The sequence below is a fragment of the Sciurus carolinensis genome, assembly GCF_902686445.1.
Source record: "Sciurus carolinensis chromosome 14 unlocalized genomic scaffold, mSciCar1.2 scaffold_125_arrow_ctg1, whole genome shotgun sequence".
Lineage (NCBI taxonomy): Eukaryota > Metazoa > Chordata > Mammalia > Rodentia > Sciuridae > Sciurus > Sciurus carolinensis.
In genome coordinates, this window is record NW_025920110.1 from 1,093,669 (window position 1) to 1,106,810 (window position 13,142).

A 13,142-nucleotide genomic window follows, 5' to 3' on the forward strand; every position below is an offset into this window, starting at 1 on the left:
TGGTTCTTTGAAAAAATAAATAAAATTGATAAACACTTAGCCACACTAACAAAGAGAAAGAGGGAGAAAACTCAAATTACTAAAATTTGGAGTGAACAAGGAAACATCACAACAGACAAGAGTGAAATACAAAACATAATTAGAAGCTATTTTGAAAATCTATACTCCAACAAAACAGAAAACCTGGAAGACATCAACAAATTTCTAGAGACATATGAATTACCTAAATTGAACGAGGAGGACATACACAACTTAAATAAACCAATTTCAAGCAATGAAATAGAAGAGGTCATCGAATGCCTACCAACAAAGAAAAGTCCAGGACCAGATGGGTTCTCAGCCGAGTTCTACAAAACCTTTAAAGAAGAGCTCATTCCAATACTCCTCAAACTATTCCATGAAATAGAAGAGGAGGGAACCTTCTCAAACTCGTTCTATGAAGCCAATATCACCCTGATACCTAAACCAGACAGAGACACATGGAGGAAAGAAAATTTCAGACCAATATTCTTAATGAACATCGACGCAAAAATTCTCAACAAAATTTTAGCAAATCGCACACAAATATGTATTAAAAAGATAGTGCACCACAATCAAGTGGGTTTTATCCCAGGGATGCAAGGTTGGTTCAACTTTCAGAAATCAATAAATGTCATTCACCATATCAACAGACTTAAAGTTAAGAATCACATGATTATTTCAATAGATGCAGAAAAAGCATTCGATAAAATACAGCATCACTTCATGCTCAAAACAGTAGAAAAAATTGGGGTAGTGAGAACACTCCTTTACATTATAAAGGCAATCTACACTAAGCCCATGGCTAATATCATTCTAAATGGTGAAAAACTGAAAATGTTCCCCCTAAAATCTGGAACAAGGCAGGGATGCCCTCTTTCACCACTTCTATTCAACATCGTCCTTGAAACTCTAGCCAGAGCAATCAGACAAACCAAAGAAATTAAAGGGATACGAATTGGAAAAGAAGAACTCAAACTATCCCTGTTTGCTGATGACATGATTATATATTTAGAGGAACCTGGAAATTCCACCAGAAAACTTTTAGAACTCATAAGTGAATTCAGTAAAGTAGCAGGTTACAAGATCAATGCTCATAAATCCAATGCATTTTTATACATATGTGATGAATCTTCAGAAAGAGAAATTAGGAAAACTACCCCATTCACAATAGCATTGAAAAAAATAAAATACTTGGGAATCAATCTCACAAAAGAGGTGAAAGACCTCTACAATGAGAACTACAGAACACTAAAGAAAGAAATTCAAGAAAACCTCAGAAGATGAAAAGATCTCCCATGTTCCTGGATAGGCAGAATTAATATTGTCAAAATGGCTATACTACCTAAAGTGCTATACAGATTCAATGCAATTCCAATTAAAATCCCAATGATGTACCTTACAGAAATAGAGCAAGCAATTATGAAATTCATCTGGAAGAATAAAAAACCTAGAATAGCTAAAGCAATCCTCAGTAGCAAGAGCGAAGCAGGGGGTATTGCAATACCAGATCTTCAACTCTACTACAAAGCAATAGTAACAAAAACGGCATGGTATTGGTACCAAAATAGACAGGTAGATCAATGGTACAGAATAGAGGACATGGACACAAACCCAAAGAAATACAATTTTCTCATACTAGACAAAGGTTCCAAAAATATGCAATGGAGGAAAGATAGCCTCTTCAACAAATGGTGCTGGGAAAACTGGAAAACCATATGCAATAGAATGAAATTAAACCCCTATCTCTCACCCTACACAAAACTCAACTCAAAATGGATCAAGGACCTCAGAATCAGACCAGAGACACTGCATCTTATAGAAGAAAAAGTAGGTCCAAATCTTCAACTTGTTGGCTTAGGATCAGACTTCCTTAACAGGACTCCCATAGCACAAGAAATAAAAGCAAGAATCAACAACTGGGATAGATTCAAACTTAAAAGCTTTCTCTCAGCAAAGGAAACTATCAGAAATGTGAAGAGAGAGCCTACGGAGTGGGAGAATATCTTTGCCAACCATACCTCAGATAGAGCGCTAATTTCCAGAATCTATAAAGAACTCAAAAAACTCTACACGAAGAATACAAATAATCCAATCAACAAATGGTCTAAGGAAATGAACAGACACTTCACAGAAGAAGATGTACAAGTAATCAACAGATATATGAAGAAATGTTCAACATCCCTAGTAATAAGGGAAATGCAAATCAAAACTACCCTAAGATTTCATCTCACCCCAATTAGAATGGCGATTATCAAGAATACAAGCAACAATAGGTGTTGGCGAGTATGTGGTGAAAAAGGAACACTCATCCATTGCTGGTGGGGTTGCAAATTAGTGCAGCCACTCTGGAAAGCAGTGTGGAGATTCCTCAGAAATCTTGGAATGGAAACACCATTTGACCCAGCTATCCCACTCCTTGGCCTATACCCAAAGGACTTAAAATCAGCATACTACAGAGATACAGCCACATCAATGTTCATTGCTGCTCAATTCACCATAGCCAGATTGTGGAACCAACCTAGATACCCTTCAGTTGATGAATGGATAAAGAAACTGTGGCATATTTATACAATGGAATATTACTCCACAATGAAGAATGATAAAATTATGGCATTTGTAGGCAAATGGATGAAATTGGAGAATATCATGCTAAGTGAGATAAGCCAATCTCAAAAAACTAAAGGATGAATGATCTCGCTGATATGCAGATGAGGACATATAATGGGGGGTGGGAGGGGTTAGCATTAGGTTTAGGGTTAGGTTTAGGGTTAGGGATAAGGAGAGTGGTAAGAATGAAGGAAAGAAGGACAGTAAAGAGGGAAAAGAGGTGTGGGAGGGGTGGGGGGGAAGGGAAAAAAAGATAAACATCATTGCCTTATGTAAATGTATGATTACACAAATGGTATGCCTTGACTCTATGTACAAATAGAGAAATAACATGTATCCCATTTGTATACAATTAAAAAAAATTAAAAAATAAATAAATAGAATTCAGTTACATGTTGGAGGTTTTAAAATAAAAAGGTACATGATTTGAACCTCTATATGTCTGACTGTGAAATTATATGCATTGAAGTAACACTAAAAAAAAAAACATGTCTAAATAATTCTTAATTCTTCTTTGCACAACAATGTTGCAAATAACCTTTTCTGCATGTCAAGATCCACATTCAAGTGGTGTGTCCTGAGGGAAAGAACTATCCAATCTTTACTTAAGGAGGAAGATGGTTGTAGCTGATCCCTGGGCAGAAAATTATATCAGTGATCCATGGAGGCCAGGGCATGAGAAGAGGCAGGCATATGTGGGAATTAGAATATGCTCAGGCTGTTAGTATGAAAGGAAATTTTGGGAATCATTCACCATTAAATCCCTAGTATTACATTCACAATTTAATGACACATTCCTCAATCTTTTTTTTCCCTTTCTTTTCCTTTTCCCATTTTACTTTGAAAAATTCTAACCAGCAGAGTGCTGTGCAAAATGCACAAGCCAGTGCAGGTGCTGAATCTTGCTTACATTTTCAGGTATGTGTGAGGTAAAGAAAGTTGTTTCTTCTGGGAAAGGCCTGCTTCACTCATTGAGAAAATGCCTCAGCAGCTTAGCCAGATGATGTCAGGAAATATAAACAAGCAAAGGCAAGTGGTGATCACTCTCAGGGTCTGGGTTACCAGACCAATATTTGCTGGCAGAAAGGAAGCATTCCTAATCCAATTTCAATCATCAGAACGTTACGTTTGCAGCTATTTCCGTCAAGAATGATTACAATGAGATAAGTGGTGGAAATTCATATCCCTATTCTCTCAATTATTCAGTTGCATTCAATTCCACTCAGAAGAATGCCTCAGGTGGTTATGAAAGCTCCTGTGACATGAGAGCAAAAGAAGGGAGAGCTCTCCTAATCAAAGTGGAAGGGGCAGTCATCAAGCATGTCAAGTGTGAAGGGTTTGGGGATTCCAGGCTGTGGTATGAGAACATACTTGGTTTCTCAACCCAGAGGGTTTTTCTGAGCTTTGGGCAACCCGGAGTTTGAGGAGTGGCTCCCATGACCTGGCGCCCACACCACAGATTCCACCTGAGGTCAAAGAAAAAAAGCATGATAGAATGATGGCATCATGGTTTCCATGGCAACCAGAGAAACTTCTGCTCTTGTACACTTCAGACCAAGATTGAAAACAAGCACCTGCTCACTAGTGATGGTCAGAGGAAAGGAGAAGGGAGTGAGTGACAGGGAACTGAGGTTTTCCAAAATATGTTTCTAACCTCTTCGACCAGGAAAGCACATCCCCATGGTCCCTGGATCACTCTAGGACCAGGCAAGACAGGGAACTTCTCTGAATTCTGACAGTTCACACTAAACTTCAGGTCCACGAGGTATCGCTGCACTCCTTTGGCCACACCAGGCATCAAAACAGCAGGCAATTAACCCCCACCATCTCCAGTGGGCCTGGTTGGGTGGAGGTGTTCTTGACGACATGTGGATCACCAAGCTGAGCACTGGCTCTAGCGCTATTTCCTTATGAACCTGCTCCTCCATCACTGGGCACAACCAAAATATCCTAGTCAAGAAAGTATTCTAGGGCCTTAGCAACAACACTGAGTGATGGCCGGTGAGAGCTCAGGGCAGTGGAGCATGCAGTGAGCATGGTGCCTGAGGTGATCATTGAATTGGGACACTTAACACCCAATCTTGCTGATTGTTCCTTTTTTCCTAAAAAAATTCAGCCAGATGAGAGCTGGAACCATAGAAATGTGTCTTCTAAGTGAAGGTGGGTATCTCTTTGAAGGCTAATATGGAGTCATGGGAGTCATTCTGTCAGCATGTTGGATGGAGGATAGGATGGTGCTGACAAGCCAGGAGAGATATTCTGTGCTCACTAAATCTGCAGGGCCACACCTTCTTGACTGTGGCCTTACACCTAGGCTGCACTCAGAAATTTACCTGCTGAGAAATTCCAGGGCCACCTACACTCACCTCGAGATGCAGAAATGCCTGGCCTATCTGTGTTCACACGTGTATTAATCCTCTTGACCAGACTAGTTCCTGCCTGGCACAAATTTTCCCTATGGAAAATTTCCACCAGTCCCCTTAGCAGTCCCAGAAGTATGTCACCTTCAATCCAGTGGATGATACAAGAGCCTGGTAGTGGATGAGAAACACAGAATCATATGGCATAACTCCAGACTGGAACATGCACTGCCCTGAAAGTACTATGATGAAAAGCTTCCAAGATGAATATTCAAAGAGGGAGAGCAAAGACATTATTTTGGCACCAAAAGCAGGAGGGTGTTGGTGCTCAAAGCCTACTTCAATAAAGAGATATTCTAAAATTATTCAGCCATCATGGTCTACCCTCAAATTCCACGACACATCTTCAGGTTCAATATACTCTAATAATAGAGAAAAGAGTACATGCCAGTTCATTCTGTAAGCAACTATCATTACAAAACCTAATTCCCCTTGCAAGGACCTCAAAACCCTTGCAATTTCATGGCTCTTTCTTGTTGCTTTCAAGTGACAGCTGATTATACGTATGCTGATTCATAGTTTTTCTGGCACAAGTACCATGAGAAAAGACTTCTTTAAAACACAGCACTTATACCCATGAACTACAATTTAAACCAGTTGAATTTGGAATATGCAGCATGGAACCCAGTTCTCAAAATGAAGAGTACTCCACAATATCACAAATGTAATCTGAAACAGCTCTACTACAAGGCAAATTGAAGACCCAACATTGGCAACTTGGGCAAAACCAGAATATAAAAACAGGAGTTGTTTAAGAATATCCAAATGTGGGATCAGACTTACTGAGCAGGAAACTTGTACCACAGACATTTGCAAATTGTCAAATGCTTTTTATTACTTGACTTGTTTCTACCTACCACCAACCTGCCACATGCCTAATGTCTCTGGTTCCCTTCTTTTGATACCGCTCTTTACCGGTGATGAGTCCTGCTTCCTCAGGTGTTGAAGTATAATGCCAGAGAAGCACGCTGAGGCAAATGTAGAGTGGAAATGCAGCTTTATTAAAGAAAAGTAAAAGCAGACTTCTCCCAGGTGGAAGAAGGGGACCCAAAGGCGGAATCCATGGGATAAGCAAATCTTGTCCTTTTTATAGGTTTTATTCTCCCATTCTTTACTCCTTATCTCTTCCCTTCCTGCCTACGGGATTAGGCCTGGTTTTGCAGGTGAGATGTAAAAAGTGAAAAGTGGATGGGGTAGGGGGAAGGTCAAAGTGATTTAGACAGGCAAGGGCCCAGGGGGCATTAATCAGCACCTTCCTGCCTGTAGTCTCTGACAAGGGCAGGTAAATTTGGTTATCAATGGGTTCTGCAGGTCCTTGACATTCCATTCTCCCATGGCAGTCTCCAATTTCCAGAGGCAGATGACTTTATGGCCTCCATTTTCTTGATCTGACCCCATTTCCTATTTCTATACTAACTGCCTGTCCCCAATTCTGGCTTCATTTTCAATGTAAGTTCTTGCAATGAATGTTTTTTTTTTTCTCCCTTACCTACAAAGCACAACCAAATAATTCCCAATTCTGTGGTAAACGTGAGAACAACATATGCTTTGCCCACTTCTACAGTGCATCTATTGAGGACATTCATCAAAATAAACAAGAGTCTATACAAGTGTTCCATTCCTTTTGACACTGCAGCTCCAATGATATTGGGAGAGTAGGTGGTAAATTCCCACTTTTCTCCTGAATGCTATCAGCACAAACTAACATGGATTCAGCCCCAAATCCTACTATTTTTCATCAAGTCATAAACAAGTCAATAGAAACTGAAACTGACTAGAAAAATCAGGACCATGGTGACTGTCTTCTGTCTTCACATGTTGGTATTCCAGTTGACATTGTGGTTCTCATGGAAAGTGCTCACGTGTGGAAGTCCCCTTCATTGGCAGTGTGGGATTGTGTCCAAAAAGTCTTGATATTGCCAAGGGCCAGTGAGGTGTCATTTTGAATTTCCTGCCACTGCAACCTGGTGCCCAATGCCTATCTGTAGATGTTGTGGAAAAAAGATGGGCATAGCATATGCATGAGTGAGATGTAAAGTCTGAACTAATGAGTTTGACAAATGTGAAGGAAAACGTATTCTTAAGCATTGCAGGACTGGGGATGCACTGATCCCTTTGAGTGCAGATCCCATCTGAAAGGTGTCAATGGAAATTGGTTGCAGGTGAAACTTGTAGTTCTTGAACAGTGTCAATTCCCTTGAATAACAGAGGAGATAAAAAGGTTTAGAGCATGGAAGATTGGCTCCCTCAGAAGTGTTTTTTCTTGTTTTTTTTTTCCCCCATCCTTCTGTGATGGGTGTTTGAACCTTGGTCTTTCCGCTTACAGAGCTAGCACCCAATGGGATGGGCTATATCGTCAGCACAGGAAGAGCTCCTTTAAGGTACATGACTTGATCACCTGAGGTTCTGTGTCTGTGAAGTTCTATGTAGAGAAGCAACCCTAGACAAAGCCAATCAATGACTAAGGAATTCTTAATTCTCCTTTTCACAACAATCTTGCAAATAACCTTTTTTGCATCTCAAGACCCACAATCTAGGGGTTTGTCCTGAGGGAAAGAAATATCCTGCCTTTATATAAGGAGGAAACCAGTTATACCTGATCCCTGAGCAGAAAATTATATCAGTGATCCCTGGAGGACACGGCATGAAAAGAGGCAGGACTATGTGGGTATTAGAATATGCTCAGGTTGTTAGTATGAAAGTGTTGAGAACAAGGTGACATCTGTGCAGCCATATTTTATGAACAAGCCATTTCGTGAACTGGCCTGTAAACCACCCCCACAGAAAAGGGCATGCAAACACTAAGGAATGAGAAACTATCTTAACCACCAGGATACAGGCAGGTGCTAATACTCAAGAGCCAATACAGGACAAATGGGACATGCTGGGCCCCCGGGGCTTATCAAGGCTGTTAAGAAATATCTGTCTGAGGAATGTGCAGCTGCCCAGAAACCTTATCTATCAAGGATGGGGGTGGGTGTCTAAACCCGACTCATCTCCTGCATATTTCACCCCTTCCCTCCGCCCTTCTTCCTCCAGGAATGTTCAGTTTTGGCGGGACCCAACCAAAAGAGGATATATATTTAGCTGTTCAAACGTTAACCAATAATGTACAGGTCTTTGTATGTGAATGCTTGAAAATCTGTTAAATAGAGTGCTTTCTCACCCCTTTGGGCTGCTCCCCACTCAGTCATTTTAGTGGTCTGAGAGGCTGATCATGGTCCCTGCTCCAGCTTGCTTTAAATAAAACCTTGTTGTGTGACTTGCATTATCTTGTGTGCACTTTGACTCTCTTGGGATTGGTCAGTATTGGACCCCAATATTTGGGGGATTGTCCGGAATAGGCTCATCCAACTCCACCTTAGGAGTGACAAACAGTCCACTGTACCAAGGTTTCTAAGGAGATTTGTCACAGAAGGAGTATTGGCCACATATATTTGGTGGGACACAGATCCCCATTTGAGTTTGGTTGAGAATTTGTTTGGTGGAATGAAAGAGTTGCAACTGACCGTGGAGGTTCCACTTTTGGAAGTTGTGAGAGATGTCACTAACAGTCAGGAGTTGCATTGACATCCCCAGTGGACATTTGAGAGGCTATTTGGTAAAGAACTTTTATCTGAATTTGGTAGTTTTAATGAGAAGGGCATTGTGCCTATGAGATTGGTGTGGTTGACTCACTGGTGGATGTTAGAGACTCCTGTGAAAATTTGCTTTACTGTAGGTATTGTCTCCCTCATTCTTTTCAGTCTGCTTGGTCCTTTTCTCCTCATTTTTATGGGACAGGATCAGGTAACTCCTAAGACTTTCCTCCTGAGTCACTTCTCAGGAGTGGAACTTTGGTGTAGAACACCTAAAGAAAGGTAAGTTTGCTACACTCTGCTCCATGAAGTGGCCAACCTTCAATGTCAGCTAGCCAACTGAGGGTATCTTCTCTTTAGAAGTCATCAAAAGAGTCTGGGATATCATTAATAGGCCTGGTTTGCAGGGTTACCCCAACCAGTACCCCTACATATTAATATGGCAGGCCCTGGTGGAAAATACCCCATTCTGGCTTAGCCCTCTACTCCATGAACTGCCAAAACCCCAGCCAAAGTTCTGGCAGTGACTACCCAGGGGCCATCATCACCCCCAGCCTCTCCTGAGACTCCTGCCCCTTCCCCTGAGAAACCTGAGAAACCAGTCCTCCAAGAAGGGTCTGGACACTACCCATCTCTCTTGAATCTGGATTTGGAGGAGAATCCTCCACCTTATGCCCCAATGCAGTCCCAGGTCCTACTGCAGGGTGCTGATTCTTCCACTTCCCCATCAGCACCCTGACCTAGGGTGGAAGGGCCCTCAAGGGGACTATGTCCTCAGAGACACCGGGAGGAGAACAATGATGAGGAACCCTCATAATCTTCAGTGTGAGCCCTTATTTTACCTGTCTGGGTCTTCTTCAGGGGAGAAGGAGAGGAATGCACCTATCAGTATTGGCCCTTCTCCTCCAGTGATTTGTACAACTGGAAGGTCCAGAACCCCCCTTTCTCTGAGAACCCCAGGGATTTAACTGTTTTGTTTGAGTCCATTTTGCATACCCACAGTCCCACCTGGGATGAATGTCAGCAACTCCTCAGAACTCTATTCACAACAGAAGAGTGTGAGCAAATCCTCATGGAAGCAAGGAAGAATGTCCTTGGGGACAATGGAAGACCTACCACCCTACCAAACCTGATTGATGATCACTTCCCCTTGAACAGACCTGAGTGGAATTTTGGGAAGGTGCAGGTAGGGAGCATCTCCAAGTCTACTGCCAGATTCTTATGGCCGGTCTCCGAGTGGCAACTCACCACCCTATCAATTTGGCTAAGGTAAAAGCTGTGATGCAAGGGGAAAATGAAAGCCTGGCCATTTTCCTTGAACGATTTTATGATGTGTTTAGACAATATACCCCCTGAGATCCTACGGCAGAGGAAAATCAATCCGCTGTAATCATGTCTTTTATAAATCAGGCTGCCCCATATATTAGGAAAAAGCTCTATAAACAAGAGGGACTAGGAGGAATGACTATTTGGGATCTTATGAAGGTAGCAGATCATGTGTTCAATACTCAAGAGATCCCCGAGGAAAGAGAGGACAGAATTAGGGAAAAGAACCAGGAATTACAGGAAAGAATGAGAAAGGAAGATAGAGAGCACCAGGGTAAGGAGAGCAGGAGACAAAAGAGGGAAATGGCAAAGATATTGTTGGCTGAGGTGAGAGGGACGGGGGACAAAGTTTTGGGAGGAGTGGCCCTCTCTACCCTCGGCATAATCGGGCAAAGCTGGATCGAGAACAGTGCATGTACTGCAAGGAGCATAGGCATTGGAGGTGGGAATGTCCCAAACTACAGGGGTGAGAGAGGCCAGGAGATAGGAAGGGTGGTGATGCCTGAGTCCTTCTAGCAGGGACGGGCAGCAACTAGGGGAAATGGGGGTCCAAACCCCTCCCCAAGTCTTGGGTAACCATATTTGTGGAAGGGAATCCAGTGGGACTTATGGTGGATACCAGAGAGCAGTATTCAGTTCTCAATAAGCCCAGTGGGCCCTTGTCCCAGAGTATTAGTCTAGTTCAAGGAGCCACTGGATACAAAGCCTATCATTTGACTAGCAAGTGACAGGTGGTTCTGGGTTGACACCAGGTAAACCATTCTTTCCTGGTCATCCCCAAATGTCCAGCTCCTCTTTTGGGAGGGGAATTACTAACTAAAGTGCAGGCCCACATTCACTTTGAGCCAGATGGCATCAAGGTCACACAGGGCCACGGTCAACCCCTCCACATTTTGACCATGTCATGCAGATGAATTTCACCTGTTTTCTCCTGGGGAACTCCTTTTTCAGGCTAAGTGACCACCCCCGAGGTGAACTATTGTGTAGAGACCTTCCCACAAGCATGGGCAGAAGTAGTAGGAGTAGGGCTAGCAGCACACTGACCCCCAATGATTGTGGAACTTATGACCACTGCACAGCCAGTCCAGGTCCAGCAGTACCTGATGTCTACCGAGGCACATAGACGGATTGCGCCACACATTTGTCAACTCCGGGAGGCAGGGATATTGCAGCACTGCCGCTCAGCTCGGAACACCCTGTTCCTTCCCCTCAGAAAGCCAGGGGGAAAAGACTATAGGCCAATCCAGGATCTGAGAAAGGTGAATGAGAATGCTGTAGACATCCACCCTACTGTCCCCAATCCCTATACCCTGCTAAGTCACCTGCCCCTGGCACATGTTTGGTACACCACCCTAGATTTGAGGGATACTTTCTTTAGCATAGCCTTGGCACCCAGCAGCAAACTCATCTTTGCCTTTGAGTGGCAAGATGAAGATGTGGGAACCCCTGGGCAGCTTACTTGGACCAGGCTCCTACAAGGCTTCAAGAACTCCCCCACCCTTTTCAATGAAGCTTTGAGTGAGGACTTGGACACCTTCTGGTGGAACCACAGCTCTGTCACTCTACTGCAATATGTTGATAAATTGCTCCTAGCAGCCCCCTCTGAGATTGAGTGCTGAAGGGCAATGGAGGATCTCCTCCAGGAACTTGGGAGGCTTGGCTATAGGGCCAGTGCAAGAAAAGCACAGATATACAGGCAGACTGTGACCTACCTAGGGTACAAACTAAAGGAAGGACCTAGGTGCTTCACAGAGGCCATGAAGTAGACCTTCCTAAGACTCCTGGTCCCCACCTTGGCCCGAGAAGTCCAAGAATTTCTAAGAACCACCAGCTATTGCAGCTTGTGGATCTTAGGGTATGTGGAGTTGACTAAACCCTGGTATGAGGCCATTAAGGACAAGACCCCCTGGGTCTGGGGGACTGAACAACAGAAAGCATTTGAAGGACTTAAGACAGCCCTCCTAGAGGTCCCGGCACTGGTGCTACCAGACCCCTTGAAGCCCTTCAACCTCTTCGCAGATGAGAGGAAGGAAATAGCAAAGGGAGTGTTGATGCACATGGAAGCACCCTGTAGTCTACTTGTCCAAAAGGCTATACCTGGTTGTGGCAGGTTGGCCCCCATGTTTGCAAATCATAACAGCAGTCACCTTGATGGTAAAGAATGCTGACAAGCTCACCTTTGGTCAGCACTTGAAGATGGTAACACCTCACACCATTGATGGGGTCTTGAAACACCCCCCAGGTAGTAAAAAATGCCCAACTAACTCAATACCAGGGGCTCCTGCTAGACTCCCCTAGGATCATCTTTTCAGAATCAGCCTCCTTGAACCCAACCACCCTGCTGCCAACCCCAGATATGGAGGCCCCTCTACATGACTGCCAATAGATCATGGCTGAAGTGACCCAGGTGCACCCTGACCTGCAGGACTATGCTCTCCCCAACAGTGAGTTGATCTGGTACATGGATGGGAGTAGCTTTGTTCAGAACAGGGTGTGCTGGGCAGGAGTAGCAATAGTGGATTAACAAGGAAATGTTATCTGGAGTGCCTCCCTGCCACTGGGGCTTGGGCACAAAAGGCCAAATTGGTCATGCTTGCCAAAGTCCTTGAAAGGGCAGAAGGAAAGTGAGTGACTGTCTATACTGATAGCCACTACACCTTTTGCACTGTACACGTGCATGGGGCCATCTACCAGGAGCGAGGTTTCATTACTGCAGAAGGGAGAGGACTGCTCAACCTGGATGAGCTCCAGAGGCTGTTGGCAGCAGTGCAAAAGCCCTGGGCGGTTGCGGTCATGCAGATTCCTGGTCACAAGTCTTCCCAGACTCCAGAAGCGGAATGGAATCGACATGCAGACAAAGCAGCTAGAGAAGTGGCCAGAGCTTCTGTGACTCTGGCTTTGACCCTGCCGGTGCCTGAGCTTCCGCGACTACCACCACAACCCGACTACACACCAGAAGACCTAAAATGGATTCACCACCACCAGAGTGCAGGACCTGATCTACAAGACTGGCATCATGACCCCCAAAGGGTGACTTATCCTGCCATCAGAACTGGGACACTTTCTCCTCACCAACCTGCATCAAACCAGCCATCTGGGAAAAAAGAATCTCCTGACCCTCCTTGAATTGGCCCACCTCTGGTTCCCGCATCAGGCAGCCCAGGTCCAGCGAATCATGGGCCATTGTGCT